This window comes from Rhinoderma darwinii, chromosome 5 (assembly GCF_050947455.1).
Source record: "Rhinoderma darwinii isolate aRhiDar2 chromosome 5, aRhiDar2.hap1, whole genome shotgun sequence".
NCBI lineage: Eukaryota > Metazoa > Chordata > Amphibia > Anura > Rhinodermatidae > Rhinoderma > Rhinoderma darwinii.
This window is the reverse complement of record NC_134691.1, coordinates 233,484,245-233,490,174: the sequence shown is the minus strand read 5'-3', so window position 1 is coordinate 233,490,174 and position 5,930 is coordinate 233,484,245. Positions and strand designations below refer to the sequence as shown.

General features: G+C 41.0%; 1 non-coding gene across 1 annotated transcript; it reads right to left on the bottom strand.

Annotated features, from left to right (window-relative positions):
- Positions 1-5,543: 5,543 nt before the first annotated feature.
- On the bottom strand, positions 5,544-5,727 carry LOC142654452 (U2 spliceosomal RNA). Its single transcript, XR_012849055.1, has one exon. It is a non-coding gene; the product is annotated as a U2 spliceosomal RNA (small nuclear RNA).
- Positions 5,728-5,930: the final 203 nt, after the last annotated feature.

The following is a 5,930-nucleotide window of genomic DNA, read 5'->3' as shown; positions in this document are numbered from 1 at the left end:
AAAGCCACCCCTTCTCTCTTCACGCCTTCGATCACCTGCAATACAGTGCTGCCTGCTGACCAACACTGCCTGGGCCTGGGCTTGTCTGTCTGAGGTCCCATTATGATGTCATAAAGCTTACTTAGGGCCCCACTATGACACGCGCAAGGTTCCGTCAGAACCTTATATTAGACGTTGCTGCTCAGTCAGTCACTCAGTGTTGCCTTGGAGGTCAACACAGCAACATGAGCCCCCCCCCCCCCCGTGTTGTCTGCACAGTTAGCTGCCTCCAGGAGGCCACAAGAGGGAGACAGGGGACTGCGAAATGGCAAATGGGCATCCTCCTCAAACTTTAGTGACACCTTCTTGTCCTTCGTCCTCCTCCAACCTCCATCCTTGCACAGTTTGTTAGTCTTCCTTCCAGGTAACATAGTAACAAATCCAAATTGGTGGTGTCTTTGTAGGCGAGGGAGTAATTGTTGCAACTTCAAATCTTACTTCTTTCAAATGTATGGAGCAGAGCTCATTCCATCACATCCATCTAGTGCACACAGGTCCATTGTGACGTGTGCAATGGCTGCTTGCTTGCAGCTCCCCTATTCCACTATTTCACTATTCCACTACTTGACTGTGGTGCTGCATCAATCAGTGGCTGGCTTGCTGGCTGGCTGACAGACTGGCTCAGGTGCAGCTCTTGAACTTACCTAGGAGGAGGAACAGAGGAAAAGGAAGGTAAATGAGCTGTTCCAAATTGAAATGCTGGAAACACAGAAACACAGACACAACGCACGCAACACAAGAGGTGGCAATCTATTAATGAAGTCATTTAAAAATTACGTCATTATCACACATTACACAACATACATTGTCCAACAGGTGTTAAAATAATGGGATTAACCCGTTGTGTACCTGCTCTGCAATAGTAAGGCACACGCCGCTTATTGAAGTGGACCTGCGCCGTACTATTGCGGAGAAGGAATAAACTGTCACTATGTGAAATCACAGTGATAACACAGCGACGGCAGCTGTCATTGACAGCTAACCGTCTCTGTTACCGGCCTGGGGACCAATTAGCAGGCCCCCATGCTGGCGATTGCTGTGATTGGTCAGTCTTCAGAGACTGACCAATCAAAGCCGTCTGTGACGTCGTCTACAGGAGGGAGCTTCTGTCACTTTCTCTGATCTCCTCATTTCTGTGAGATCCCTGAGATCAGAGAAAGCTATGTAACAAAAAACTGAATTTCTATTAACCCCTTCCCGAAAATGGGCGTATAGTAATGCTCTGAGGATGAAGCGGGCACAGGAGCTGTGCGCGCTCCATCTTCATCGGGTGTCATCTGTAATATACAGCCGGCATCCCACTGCAACAACAGCGATCACTGTTCTCTCCGATCGCTGCAGTTTAACCCCTTAAATGCCGCTGTCAATAGCGACAGCGGCATTTAAGTGATTGATACAAAGGGAGGGGGCTCCCTCTGCACCCCATTGCCACCCACCCCCCCCCCCGCAAAAAGTCGACGGGTTCTGATGGTTGCAACGGCAACCAGGAAGCCTAGCAACGGCTATGGGAGCCCACTAGGTCCTGCCCAAGGCAGGATGTAATAGGCTCAACTGCAGTTGTAAAGTGACAGTTACAATACACTGCACTACACAAGTACATACAGAAGTAGTACAATGTATTGTACATGGGATCAGAATATAAGATCTCCCAGTCTCCTAGTAAGTGTAAAATAAAAAGTGAAGTCCTCAAGTCCTTTATAATTAGAAAAAAAAAAATAGACATAATGGGTATCGCCACATTCGTATCGGCCTGACCTAAAAAAATATCACATTATTTATCCCACACTTTGAACATCGTAAAAAAAATACAATAAAAAACAAGGGCAGAATTTCCTTTTTTGGTCACGTTGTTTCCAAAAAAATTGAATAAAAAGTGATCAAAAAACATGCGCGTACCCAAACATGGTACCAATAAAAACTATAGTGTGTCACGCAAAAAACAAGCCACCACAAAGCTCAGTCAACAAAAACATAAAAAAAGTTATGGCTCTCAGGACATAGTGACACTAAAACATTTTATTTAGAAAAAAGTGTTTTTATTTTGTAAAAGTAGTAAAACATATAAAAACTATATAAATTTGGTATTGCCATAATCGTATCGAACCGCAGAATAAAGCAAACATGTTGTTTATACTGCACAGAGAACGCCATTAAAAAATTATAAAAAAAACAGTGAGAGAATTTCTGTTTTTTGGTTTTCTCACTTCACAAAAAATTGAATAAAAACTGATCAAATTATCGCATGTACCCCAAAATGATACTAATAAAAACTACAGCTCGTCCAATGAAAATCAAGCACTCACACAGCTCGTAAACGGAAAAAGAAAAAGTTATGACTCTTGGAACGCAATAATGCAAAACGACGGCCCAGACTAATTGATATGTGCAGCAGTTCTACACCTAAAACCCCACGTCATGATTTGCAACTCCCACTGGTAGACCCTGTAAATGCAAAGGAAACTATGTCATTTTGGGGTCTGTGCTACATATGGGGCTAGTGAAGAAGTCAAAGATTAGGCAATGCTGGAGTGCGGATGTTTTGTACAACACCACAGACACCCTTTAGAAGTGCGACTCCTGCACCCAATAATCCGGCCTATGCATAAAGGATTGGTTCAAAGCGTATATGTCACTATCCATGGATAATTAATTTTATTATTCATTCACCCCACTATTACATCATCCTATTATGACCTGTTGCACTCCGCCCAGCTTACATATACCCTGATGTACTCCGCCCAGCTTACATATACCCTGATGTACTCCGCCCATCTTATATATACCCTGATGTACTCCGCCCAGCTTACATATACCCTGATGTACTCCGCACAGCTTACATATACCCTGATACACTCCGCCCAGCTAACATAAACCCTGATGAACTCCGCCCAGCTAACATATACCCTGATGTACTCCGCCCAGCTTACATATACCCTGATGTACTCCGCCCAGCTTACATATACCCTGATGTACTCCGCACAGCTTACATATACCCTGATACACTCCACCCAGCTAGCATATACCCTAATGCACTCCGCCCAGCTTACATATGCCCCCACATTATAAACTGAAACACCAGTAAAACACTAAACAAAACTACTACCAAGCAAAATCTGCGCTCCAAAAGCCAAATGGCGCTGCTCCTGGGCCTGGCAGTGTGCCCAAACAGCAGTTTATGACCACATATGGGGTATTACCATACTCTGGAGAACCGCATAACAATTTATGGGGCGTATGTCTCCAGTGGTACAAGCTGGGCCCAACACATTGGGCACTGAAATAGCATATCTGTGGAAAATGGCAATTTTCAATCTGCAACATCCACTGTGCACTAATTTCTGCAAAACCTTTGAGGGTCAAAATGCTCACTACACTGCTAGATGAATTCCTTGAGGGGTGTAGTTTCCTAAATGGGGTCACTTTTCGTGAGTTTTCACTGTACTGGTACCTCAGCGCAATGTAACATGGCGTCAAAAACTAATTTTGTAAAATTTCCACTCCAAAAACGAAATTGCGCTTTTTCCATTTAGACCCTTGCCGTATGTCCAAATAGCCGCTTACAACCACATATGGGGTATTTCGCTACTCAGGAGAAATTGTGTAACACATTTTGGGGTGTCTTTTCTCCTGTATTCCTTGTGGAAATGAAAAATTATGAGCTAAATCTACAGGTTATTGGGGAAATTTTTTTTTTTCATTTTCACGGCCCAATTCTAATAAAATCTATAAAACACCTGAGGGCTCAAAATGCTCACTACACCTCTAATTTAATTCTTTCAGGGGTATAGTCTCCAAATTGGGATCACACCTGGGGAATTTCTACTGTACTGGTACTTCAGAGACTCTGCAAATGCGACATGGCCCCCAGAAACCAATTCAGCAAAATCGGAGCTGCAAAATCCAAATGGTGCTCCATCCCTTCTGAGCCCTGCCGTGGGTCCAAACAGCAGTTTATTACCACATATGGGGTATTACCGTAATCAGGAGAAATTGCTTTACAAATGTTGCGGTGCTTTTTCTCCTTTATTCCTTATAAAAATTAGAAAATTCTGTTTTTTTTCAAAAAAAAATCTCTTTTCATTTTCTCAGACTAATTCAAATAAATTCAGCAAAAAACCTGTGGGGTCAAAATGCTAACTATACCACTAGAAAAATTCCTTGAGGTGTTTAATTTCCAAAATGGGGTCACTTTTGGGGGGTTTCCACTGTTTAGCTCCCTCCAGGGTGTTGCAAACGTGATAAGGCACCGAAAACCATTCCAGTAAAATCAGAGCTCCAAAATCCAAATGGCGCTCCTTCCGTGGGTCCAAACAGCAGTTTATTCCCACATATGGGGTATTTCCGTAATCGGGAGAAATTGCTTTACAAATGTTGGGGTGCTTTTTCTCCTTTATTTCTTGCAAAAATTAGAAATTTTTTAGTTTTTCCAGAAAAAAAAGTAGATTTTCATTTTCATAGACTAACTCCAATAAATATAGCAAAATACCTGCGAGGTCAAATGCTAACTATACCCCTAGATAAATTCCCTGAGGGGTGTAGCTTAAAAAATGGGGTTCACTTTTGGGGGTTTCCACTGTTTTGGCACCACAAGACCTCTTCAAACCTGACATGGTGCCTAAAATATATTCTGAAAAAAGGAGGCCCCAAAATCCACGAGGTGCTCCTTTGCTTCTGAGGCCTGTGTTTCAGTCCATTAGCACACTAGGGCCACATGTGGGATATTGCTAATAACTGCAGAACCTGGGCAATAAAAATTGAGATGCGTTTCTCAGGTAAAACCTTCTGTGGTACAGAATTTTTTTTATTACATATGAATTTTGTAAAAAAAAAACTAAATTTGAAAATTTCAGCTCTACTTTCCTTCAATTTCTGTAAAACGCCTAAAGGGTTGAAACACTTTCTGAATGCTGTTTTGGATACTTTGAGGGGTGCAGTTTTCAAAATGGGGTGTTTTATGGTGGTTTCTAATATATAGGGCCCTCAAAACCACTTCAGAACTGAACTCGTCCCTGAAAAAAATAGTTTTTGAAATTTTCTTAATATGAGAAATTCCTGCTAAAGTTCTAAGCCTTGTAACGTCCTAGAAAAATAAAAGGATGTTCAAAAAATAATGCAAACATAAAGTAGACATATGGGAAATGTTAATTAGTAAATATTTTGTGTGGTATTACTATCTGTTTTACAAGCAGATACATTTAAAATTGGAAAAAATCATAATTTCTTCAAATTTTCTCTAAATATTCGTGTTTTTCACAAATAAGCAATGAATTTATCGACCACATTTTTTCACTAACATAAAGTACAATATGAGAAAACAGTCTCAGAATCAATTGGATAGGTAAAAGCATTCCAGAGTTATTACCACATAAAGTGACACGTCAGATTTGAAAAAAATGGATCTGGTCCTCAAGGCCAAAATGAACTTGGTCCTCAAGGGGTTAAAGGAGAGATCCAATGTGCAAGAAACAAACAATGGCAAATGCAAAAAGCACTTTTCACATCTGATTTTAGTCACTGGTTTAGGGAAGGGTGCACCTGCAATACCAGGTCAATGCGTGGAGTGGACAGAGCAAGCTCTATTTCCATCTCCCTATTCTAAAAATCCATTTAATATATGGTCCCCAGATAGGGGACGTATCAGATATTAAACTGATAAGAACAGATTTTTTTTTGATTTTTTAAAACCATCAGGTCTGGTGGTAAAGGCCTGAATATCATGACAAAAACAAACTCATCAGGATTACAAGCCATAACCAGGTCATCATGTGGTTCCATTTATATTTTTTTTTGACAAAAAGTGTGCAAGTAAAAGTTAACAGGATAAGTACAATTACAAGTGTATGTTTTTATTTTAAAACTAGGTGTTTCCATTCTTTAAACTTCCAAACACC